This window comes from Salvelinus sp. IW2-2015, unplaced genomic scaffold (assembly GCF_002910315.2).
Source record: "Salvelinus sp. IW2-2015 unplaced genomic scaffold, ASM291031v2 Un_scaffold1081, whole genome shotgun sequence".
Taxonomy (NCBI): Eukaryota; Metazoa; Chordata; class Actinopteri; order Salmoniformes; family Salmonidae; genus Salvelinus; species Salvelinus sp. IW2-2015.
Window position 1 is genome coordinate 275,123 of NW_019942720.1, and position 10,390 is coordinate 285,512.

Genomic DNA, 10,390 nt, shown 5'->3' on the forward strand with positions numbered 1-10,390 from the left:
ATAGAGGGATTGTGAGGCGATGAAGAGATTGTTAGGATGGAGGATGCTGAGGAGTGTGGAGGGATTGTGAGGATGGAGGGATTGTTGAGGGATGGAAGGTTGTTTAAGAGATGGACGGGAGATTGTTGAGAGAAGCAAGAATGAGGGATTTGAGGGGAGATGAGGAGCGGGGAATGTTGATGGAGGAGTGGATTGTTGAAGGGTATGGAGGGATGGCTTACAGAGGAGAGGGATTGTTAGAGGAATGGAGGATTGTTGACGGGGATGGAGGCAAGGATATTGTTGAGGAGGTGGAGGATTGTTGAGAATGAGAGGAAGGATTGTTGAGGGGATGGAGGGATTGATTAGGGTATGGAGAGGGATTGTTGAGAGAGCGATTGTTGAGGGAATGAGGGATTTGAAGGGGATGGGGATTGATTGAGGAATGGGGATTGTTGAGAGGGATGGAGGGATTGCACTGACCGATGGAGGATTGTTAGGAATGGAGGGATGCTGACAGGAGGGAGGATTGTTAGGGAATGGAAAGATTGTTGAGATGGAGGGATTGTTGAGGGGAGGCGGGGGATGTTGAGGGGATGGAGGGATTGTTGAGGAATGGAGGGATTGTTGAGGGATGGAGGATTGTGAGGAATGGAGATTGCTGGCGGGGATGGAGGACGATTGTTAGGGGATGGAGGATTGTGACAGCAACACGGGATGGAGGGATTGTTGAGGGAATGAAGATTCTGGGGGATGGAGATTGCTGGGGGGATGGAGGGATCCTTGGCACAGCCCTGGCCATATATACCCTTGTTGAAGGGGAATGGAAGAATTGATGAAACAGGGAAATGGAGGATTGCAAAAAAGCTGGGGGATGGAGGATTGTGAGGGGACTCTCTCTTGTCCTACCTCCTCACGTTTTAGAAAAAAATATAAGAAATAAGAGCAAAAGAAAAAGATCCCCAATAAAACAAAACACCATAACAACAAATCCCCCCAGACAGAATCCACCTCACATATCCTCTCAAACAACCTCACATCCACACACAAACACAAATACACAGCGTCGCATTACCACAATCAAACCAATCCCATAGCCATTCCAAGCGCGCGCAGCAATCACCTCCAGCCCCCAAGCAATCCCTCCATTACCTTCAAACAATCCCATCCATCGCCCCCTCAACATCCCTCCATCCCCTCAACCCATCCCAGAATCCCTCCATCCCCCCAGCAAATCCTCCTTCCCTCACATCCTCCACCAACAAATCCACCCCCACAACCCTCCAGCCCCCTCAGCAATCCCTCCATCTCAAACAAATTCCTCCACCCCTCAACAATCCCTACCGAATCCCCTCAAACAATCCCCCATCCCCTCGACAATCCCCATCCCTCAAACACTCGCCATCTACAAAACAATCACCTCCATTCCCTTCAAACAATTACCTCCATCCTTCAGCAATCCAACTCCATATTCCCTCAACACAATCCCTCCATCACTGTCAGCATCCCTCCATCCCGACTCAACAATCCGTCCATTCCCCTACAACAATCCCTCCATCCCTCAACAATCCCTCCATATCCCTCAAACAATCCTCCATCCCTCAAACAAGCCCTCCATCCCCTCAACAATCCCCACATCCCGACTCAACAATCCCTCCAATTCCCTCAACAATTCCCTCCACCACCCTCAACAATCCCCTCCCAATCCCCCATGCACAATCCCTCCATCCCCTCAAACAATCCCTCCATCCTGATCAGCCAATCCCACCCTCCATCCCTCAACAATCCCTCCATCCCCTACAATCCCAACACATCCCTCAACAATCCCTCCATCCCCTCAACAATCCCTCCATCCCTTCAACAATCCCTCCACTCCCCTCACACAATCCCTCCATCCCCTCAAACAATCCCTCCACCACCTCAACAATCCACTCCATCCCCTCAACAATCCCTCCATCCCCCTCAACAATCCCTCCCTCACTCCCCCCAGCAATCCCTCCATCTCCTCAGCAATGCCCTCCACTTACATGAAAGTCTTGCATCAGCTGTATCATTTGACTTGAGGTGAGGTCTGCCATCTGAAAATGGTCCCTAGTACTTTGAGAAAGTTAAAAGCCCTTGAACATCTGCAGCTGAAAAATGGAGCTGTCTCCTGCAGTGATGTCTTTCTATTCTGTTTTATATTTCCTCTCTCTCTGATCCTGCCAGGGTGTTTTTGTGTGTGTAGTTCTTCTTTTGAAGTGCCGTCTTCCGGGTCCCACCAGTTTCTGTTAGCAGTTCCCATCTGAATGTGTCTGGAAAGAACAGAACTTTTCTATGATGAGCATGAATCAAGGAGAAACTAAACATTTCTCAAGCTTGAAGTATACTTTTGGAATAGTTTGAGTGAAAGGCCTATGATGCAAATGAGAGTTTGAAACATTGGTCAAACTGTTGCCATAAGATCCTTACAAACCATTGTGTTTTCACTCTCTGTATCAATCAAGTCTATGGGCTCTCTAGTAGTGGACACGGCCTACCTAACCTGCAGGGTTAACCTGACTGATTCCGAATGTGACAGGGTTCAGTACATGCCCAACCTCTGCCCACAAACCAGCTTTACAGGAGTATGAAAGGATACTATTAGGCTTGTCTGTTGTAGCTCACTTCCTCGATGCTGCCTAGAGTTATAATATGGTGGCTGCAGGCATTGCAGCTGCTGCCTGCTGCTTCCCCATGCCCATCTCCATACCCCACACTCTCCCTACTGCTGGCTGCAGGCTAAACGCTGCTGGAGAGTGCCCAGGGTCAGGGAGGTACACCATTCAACCTGGAGAAACAAACAATATACTGGCTTAGGTCTGAATCCACTCTGTCATACTGCCTATTGTGAGTCATAGGAAAGAGAGAGAAAACCGTGGATAACCAAAAAACCTATCCATTGCTTTGGAAAAGCCTTAGTTTCTACCCATGGTACCTCAGAGCTCTATCATGGTGAACATTAATGCTGGTTTAAAGTGAACATAATGAACTTTGGATATCTATAGACTATAGAATTGACAGTGACAACACTGGAGGTTGAACGCATTCGTGTGCTAGAGTGTAGCTTTAAGTTCTAATCTGTGTTGCTATATGGTTAGACAGAATGCTAAAAATCACAGGGTTGGTCTTCTTCATGGAAAAGGTGTGTGTATGTAGTCAAAATCAAGCCATCCCACAGCTATACTGACAATAAAAGGCTTTTAACACTAAAAAGCCTCGAGGACCCCAATTTGAGCCAAAACAGAAGTCATTCTGACTGCAACATTCCAACAGCTTAGTACATATATTATAGAATATACTTTCGCAAAAAATAATTATTGTGTTATGAAGGTCTTGGGTAACATTAGAATATAAAGATATATTTTTTGGGGGTGCTTTTTTCGGGTGCTGAAATCAAAGAGAGCGGAAACTTGTGGCCAATAAGTAGGACCTCTGAAGACTTTGTGAGTACAAGTTATCTCCTCTGCCGGAGGCTGGAGAGAGAGAGGTTAGTGTGGAAGCTGAGGTTGGCTCCATAGACCATTAAGGACCCCTTCCTTTCTTCCAGAGGAGACTGAGCAGTGCGTAGTGTTACCTCACGTTAACTCTAACTCTCTGAGCACAGTAGGCAAATCTCTCTCTCTAACTCTACTCATCTCTCTCACTCTCTTCTCTCTCTCTCTCTCTCTCTCTCTCTCTCTCTCTCTCTCTCTCTCTTCTCTCTCTCTCGCTCTCTCCTTCTCTCGCTCTTCTCTTTCTCTCTCTCTCAACCCTCTTCTGCTATATTTAAAACCACAAGAGCCATGGTCTTTGTTGGAACTGGAACCAAGAATGTTTTGAGAAGAAGAAGAGTATAATTGCAACCACATGAAGCAACATAGCCTGGACTCAGCGTGAAGTGGGTTGAACTGAAGCTGTAGGAGACAGAGGAGTGTATGTGTGTCCCGTGCGTTGCGTCTGTGTGAGGTTGTGCGTGGAGTATTTGTGTGCGTGCGCCTGGTGTGTTGGCCTGTGTTTGTTTGTTCGTGCATGCGTGTGTAGTGTGATGGAGATCGTGTGTGAGTATGATGTCTCCATCCAGCCAGTGAATAAGCTGTCTCTGACAGTCTCATCTCATTGTGGTAATTTGATTGAGTTATTTCAATCACGTTAATATTTCTCACCGAGCACCTCGCATCAAGTCAAGTTCAATCTCTCTCCTCATTCCAAAAGCCGAACCGCAGACAGATTAAACCTTCCAAATAGACCAGTCTATTCAGCTGCTCTGAGCTTCAAGGAAAGCGAGAGCAGGAATCCAAACAAGAGGAAAAATAATGTGCCCATTAAAGGACCCACATACTTTTATAAAGAGTTGTTGATTTTTATCAATAAAACCCCTAAAAACAACGTAACGTACGGTCATGCTACTGAGAGAATTGCAGAGCAGCAGCCGTGTTAACTCTGCGGCCATGATAGCTCCATGCTCGCTTCAAGAACAGACGTTACTCTCATCCTGCCCCTACAAGCAGCCTGAAATTATATGCAAGAAGGAAAATGGATATAAAAAACATTATCTCAGCCCATCTAACAACGAAAATATCCCTCTCCATCGATCCAATGAGCCATACAAGTAAATAAACCACGTTGTATTATTTACGCATTTTTCTCTTACGCTAATTACATTGCAAAAATGGCGATAATACATACCAATTACATCTACACTAAATACACACTACTACTTCATTCCTACCTAAGCCCTGCTTCTGTGTCAATACTTTGGCCCAGTGATTAAGAGGCGGTAGTATTCTGGGGAATTTATATGAAGCATTTCCTACAACCTGGATGTTGCATACATATTGGCCCCATTCTACATTATTTATCAGAAATTCTTTCCATTGCCTCTGTACCAAATTGGTTGTGATCGGTTTTGGCCTGGTCTTGCATAGATTTTCAAGTAATTTAAGCCCTAACCACTAACCTGCACCGTAAACATCTCAGGACACATCCATCACAGTCTTTCTCTCTGCGCACAGTCTAACTCGACTAGTGTAATTGGTTCTTTTGTGTTCTGAGGTATTGTCCTCAGCCCCTGAAAGTCGCCGTATAACAATCCCCTCAAAAGTGTCTGGAATGACGCCGAAAGAAACCAGCCCACCACCCGTCCCTACATCTAAGGCATTATGCTCTGTGACATTAGCTTCATTCAGTTTCATTTTTTTTATCCCTGAAACACTCTCCTTAGTCTTCTCTTAATGTACCCCCAACAACCCTACTCCCTAATTGCAAATTGCGAAACATAACCTTTGCACTATGAGATAGAAGATTATCTACTCCAGTCAATATATTCTTTTATATGATATTTGTATCCAGAACACATTTCGCTCTGTACCAAACAAAAAACACTTATCTAACATTATGAACCAGAGAGAACAAAATGTGAATCTTCTATTTGCCTATCGATATGTTTTGTGTTGGTATTACCATTCTATAGGTGCCCTTGTTGCTAAAACAGGATGCCAACCTCCTGTATGAGTACCTATATTCATTGCTATATTCGTGTCAACAGGCTCCTATTTTATTTTTTCTCGAGCCTCATATCATAATTGTATCCAGTTTGCTTGAAGTCGTTGAGTCTCGAATCACATCAGTATCTATGAGAACTATCTCCGTCAATTTTGTGCCTACGGAGATAGATTCTTGAATGAGTCTCGAATCTCTATGTTTCATCAAATACGACAGCTCATCAATAATCTTGATAAGCTGCACTCTGCACTACAGGAAACGCCTACATTGAGTCCGAAGAAATTATGAGCCGCCCTCTAGATGCCGACTATCCTGCGCTCTTCCTTTTCATATACTAGCCTAGTTTTGGCAACGGATAGGAAAGTGACAACCTTCATCTTAGTATAGGACTGTGTATGAGTCTACTTAACGTACCATCCAAAGTGTAATTAATGAACGGCATACACACTGAGTGCTCACCTATAGGGAGATTTGAGGGAGACATCAGAAATGCACTTGACATATTACTCTTATGCTCAATACTTTCGCACCATTCCAAATTTTCATCGAGACCCAATATGTGACAGTTCTTGTAGACAAATTAAAAACTCGTCGCGCTCTTTGACTACATTGATTTGGTACAATACAGAAGACCGTGTTTGAGAAGAATTCGAGCCCTACTAGAGCCTTGTCTCTGGGACTATGATGGTACTCTGATGATGCAGAATAATGCGATACGTGTTGTTCTGTTATAAGACCTAGATAAGGATATCATATTCGACATGTCTAACACATATCCATTACTTACTAGCAGATTGTGAAGTAGCAATATTCAGTACTGGTCTGCTCACTATATCTCAAAAAATGACAGCTTACGGTGTTAGTTGCACAGCAGAATATACTTATGACTGCTATATTCGTATTTGCGACGACTTATTTCTACAAAATCTCGAAATTTCACATTCATGTAGACCCACTTCTCACACCACTGCTTGTTCATACACAGATCTCATCAATGTGACATCATATATGCAGACACATCATTCGAGTCAGCTGTAAGACCATACAGAGACCAAATTATCGTGATTCGATATAGAGTCGACAGTGATTTGACAGTCCAAATACTCTTTGCATTTCTCTGAAGGCACTTTCTGTGTTGTGGGCAGTACGTGCGTGCAGCATGTGAGCTGTACTTCCATTAAAGCATGTGAATCCCAAATGTACAATAAAGGACTAGTTTACATCCTATAAATACAAAAACTACCCACATGAGAGATACTCATGAGTCATGTCAACAGACAACACGCTAGTGTCAGCAATGACAATTGCATGAAGCTTCATAGGTGTTTAGAGGAGGATCCCCGGTGGTCGTGTCGTCTTTCTCTCGTTGCTGGAGGGGGCATGGTAAGGTATGGCACCCAGGTGCAGAGATAGACCAGGCAAGGGTAATCAGTGGGTTAAGGGATAGAGAACAATAAATGTACCCTTACTGAAGAAAACCCGGTAGCCAATGGCAGTCACATAGAGCAAGTACCTAAACATCGTATGTGAGAAGAAACCCCCCCCCCCCACAAGGTCCTCCAGAATTCTCTATACTCAGGAAACGACCCGATAACAGGACACAAACCAATTCGAAGCGGCCTGGCAAACCGCAGGACAACAGAAGAGAGAAAATTGATCATACCCTACTGTGAATTAATCCCTACCGTGTTCTCAAATTTCATGCAATGATATTTATTACGATAGAGTAACAGATTATAAAAGAGAGCCAGAACTAACACGCATGAAGAGCGTACGTAATGTCCTAACTAGGGACGCGTTTCTTTGTGGCCACTCTACTAAGGATGAAAAAGTTGGACTGCTGGGGTCAGCGTGGTAGAACCCGCTGACACCCAGTTAGACACCTGATGGCACATTTCATCTAAGAATGTTCAACACCACTAAACCACCAACCAGACGAGAGGAGAGGAGAGAGGTGAGAAGGTGAGGTAGTGATGGAAGAGTGATGGAATGGGGAGATAAATGCAGAGGGGAAAGTAAGAGATGGTGAAGACATAAAGAAGGGATTAGGAAGGATGAAAGGAGACGGTCAGGAATGTCAGCGGGCCAGAGCAAGGGAGGAGAAAGGAGGGAGGAAATGGGAAGTAGTCAAAAGGGGAGAAAGAGAGAGAAGAAAGGAAATGTTATTTGTTATTTTCAATTTTTTACTTATATATTTTTTTCTTTACACTTTTTTCCTTAACTTCTTAAAGCATTGTTGGTTAAGGGCTTGTAAGTAAACATTTCACTGTAAGGTCTACACCTGTTGTATTCAGTGCATGTGACAAATACAATTTGATTTGATTTGATTTATTTTAAACACAAAAGTTCAAATCAAGTGGAAAAGCCTGAAACGGGGAATGATTTTGAAGTTGGGTGTAGAAAAAGCTAAATGAAGTCAGGAAAGGGCGTAAATATGAACGTTGTCTTTTCTTCTGACATACAAAAKACTTCTTTCATCTCTGCAGGTGAGTGTAAGGCTGGGCCTGGGCTGTGGAGCTGCAGAGATGGAAYGCTCTGTCTATTACAAAAGGCTTTCAGAACTGATCCCAGAACTGATCCCAGTCAACAATGGCAGGTGAATAGACAAAAGGTCTCAACCCAGGAGATTTAAGCATAATCTATTCGTATCAGAGTTGAACCAGGAAGCACACTACTGGAATATTACACACACCCAGGACGACTTAAAGAAGTATGATCACACACCTAGCAACATTMTATGAGTTATTATTACAGCGATTGAGATCACAGCAGTACTAATAAAAACATAGTACTAGTCCYGAGCACACTATAGCCCTTTAATGTGCAGCTTGGGTATGTCTTTCTGTTAGCTTTTGCTACTGTTCTACAAGTCAAAATGAACCGTCAGAACTACTGATCACACTACAAAGGCCTGTTTTCTTCATCTGTCTATTCTCTCTGTGCCGCACATGAAAGAGTGTTGTCCCCCTAAGAAATGTCTTCATGTCAACTTGCTTTTCTAACTTTCTTCATCTCTTTTTTATCTCTCTCTTGTTTCATGTTGCAACCATTTTTATCTTTACAGACTCACTCAGCCAGAGGCAAACAGGGTTCCCAAAGTTCCAGTGTTGCTACCTCTACCCATCTCTCTCTCTCTTTGTCGAGTTGGGGAGCCCTCTCTCTCTCTCTTTTCTCTCCTTCTCCACTACTATGTGGATTTCATGACTGTTTCTGTGAGGATGGAAGCAGAGTACCAATGTGACTAAACAGTCCTCAGGGATTGTACAGGTATCTAGGCTGCTGTGCCATGACGCAAACAAGCCTATAGTGTGACAAATGCATTAGGGTGAAACGCTGGTCGCGTTTTTCCACTCCAGTGTTGGAACATGGCAACAGGCGCCGCTGGAAGCCCTCAAGTGAGAGAAATTGTATCAGTCACAGCTTCCTGCTTCTCCATGCCCATTCCAGCCCACTTTAACACACACAGTCACACAGCTGTCCCTCTACCAAGCACCCAGCACCGCTGTTCCATGTTGTTATCATTTATTCACTTTACCGTGAGCAGATTTGTCGTAGCTCAGATCTGTGGAGTATTCTAACAGAGGGTCTTAAATAGCCTGGGCCATATGAGTGAAGACTGAATTATATTCATCCCAGGTAGCTATAATGCATCCAGTGTAAGGATGCAAATTCATGACTGACTGATGTGCCAGGTATCAACAGTACTATACTGTACATACATACTGCACACGTGCACTGTASCTGATCTTGACACTCCACATGACAAATGGAGAGAGAAGGAATTTGTCTGAAAAATAACTTGCTACATTGRGTCTTACAGCCCCTCCAGTATCGTRATCTTGACAGGTAAGCTAATAAAGGGTTAATAAATACGTCATCTCAGAACACACAGTTGTGCCAGAGTTCATGGTTTATTGCTCTTGTTACGCACTAGATCTTTGCCTCTTTGACTGGAGAACAGAACAGAAAAGAGCAGGGAAGAACAGGGCAGAGCAGAACAGGACAGGGCAGAACAGGGCAGAGCAGAACAGGGCAGGGCAGAGCAGAGCAGAGCAGAGCAGGACAGGACAGAACAGAGCAAGGCAGAGCAGGACAGGGCAGAACAGGGCAGAGCAGAACAGGGCAGAGCAGAGCAGAACAGGACAGAGAACAGAAGCCAAGGCAGAGCAGGACAGGCACAGAAAAGAGCAGGGCAGAGCATGGCAGAGCAGGGCAGAACAGAGCAAGGGCAGAGCATGGCAGACAGGGCAGAAAAAGAGCAGAGCAGAGCAAGGGGCAGAACAGAGAGCAGAACAGAGCAGGCAGAGCAGGGAAAAAGCAGAGCAGAAACAGAGCAGGGCAAAACCAGAGCAGGAGAACAGAGCAGAGGCAAAAACAGAGCAGAGCAGAGCAGGGCAGAGCAGAAAGCAGGAGAAGCAGGGCAGAACAGAGCAGGGGAGCAGAGAACAAAGAAGCAGAACAGGCAGGCAAAGCAGAGCAGAGAGGCAGGAACGGCGAGGCAGAGCAGCAGGCAGGGCAGAACAGAACAGGGCAGTGCAAAGCAGAGCAGGGCAAAGCAGAGCAGAACAGAAACAGGCAGAACAGAACAGACAAGAGCAGGTGCAGAAGCAGAGAGGCAGGGCAAAGGGCAGTAGCAGAGCAGAGCAGAGCAGAGCAGGGCAGAACAGAACAGAGCAAAGTGCACAGCAAGAGCAGGGCAAAGCAAGCAGAGCAGGGGCAGAAACAAGAGCAGAACAAAAAGACACAGCAGGTGCAAAGCAGAACGCTAGGGCAGAACAGGGGGGCAGAACAGAAACAGAGCAGTGCAAAGCAGAACAGAACAGAGACAGAGCAGCAGAACAGAACAAGAACAGGGGGCAGAACAGAGCAAGAACAGAGCAGTGCAAACCAGAGCAGCACAGAGGCAGGG

General features: G+C 45.1%; 1 pseudogene; it reads right to left on the minus strand.

The window, feature by feature from the left end:
- Positions 1-10,390, minus strand: part of LOC112069691 (roundabout homolog 1-like) — a 123,222-nt pseudogene that overhangs the window by 46,388 nt on the left and 66,444 nt on the right.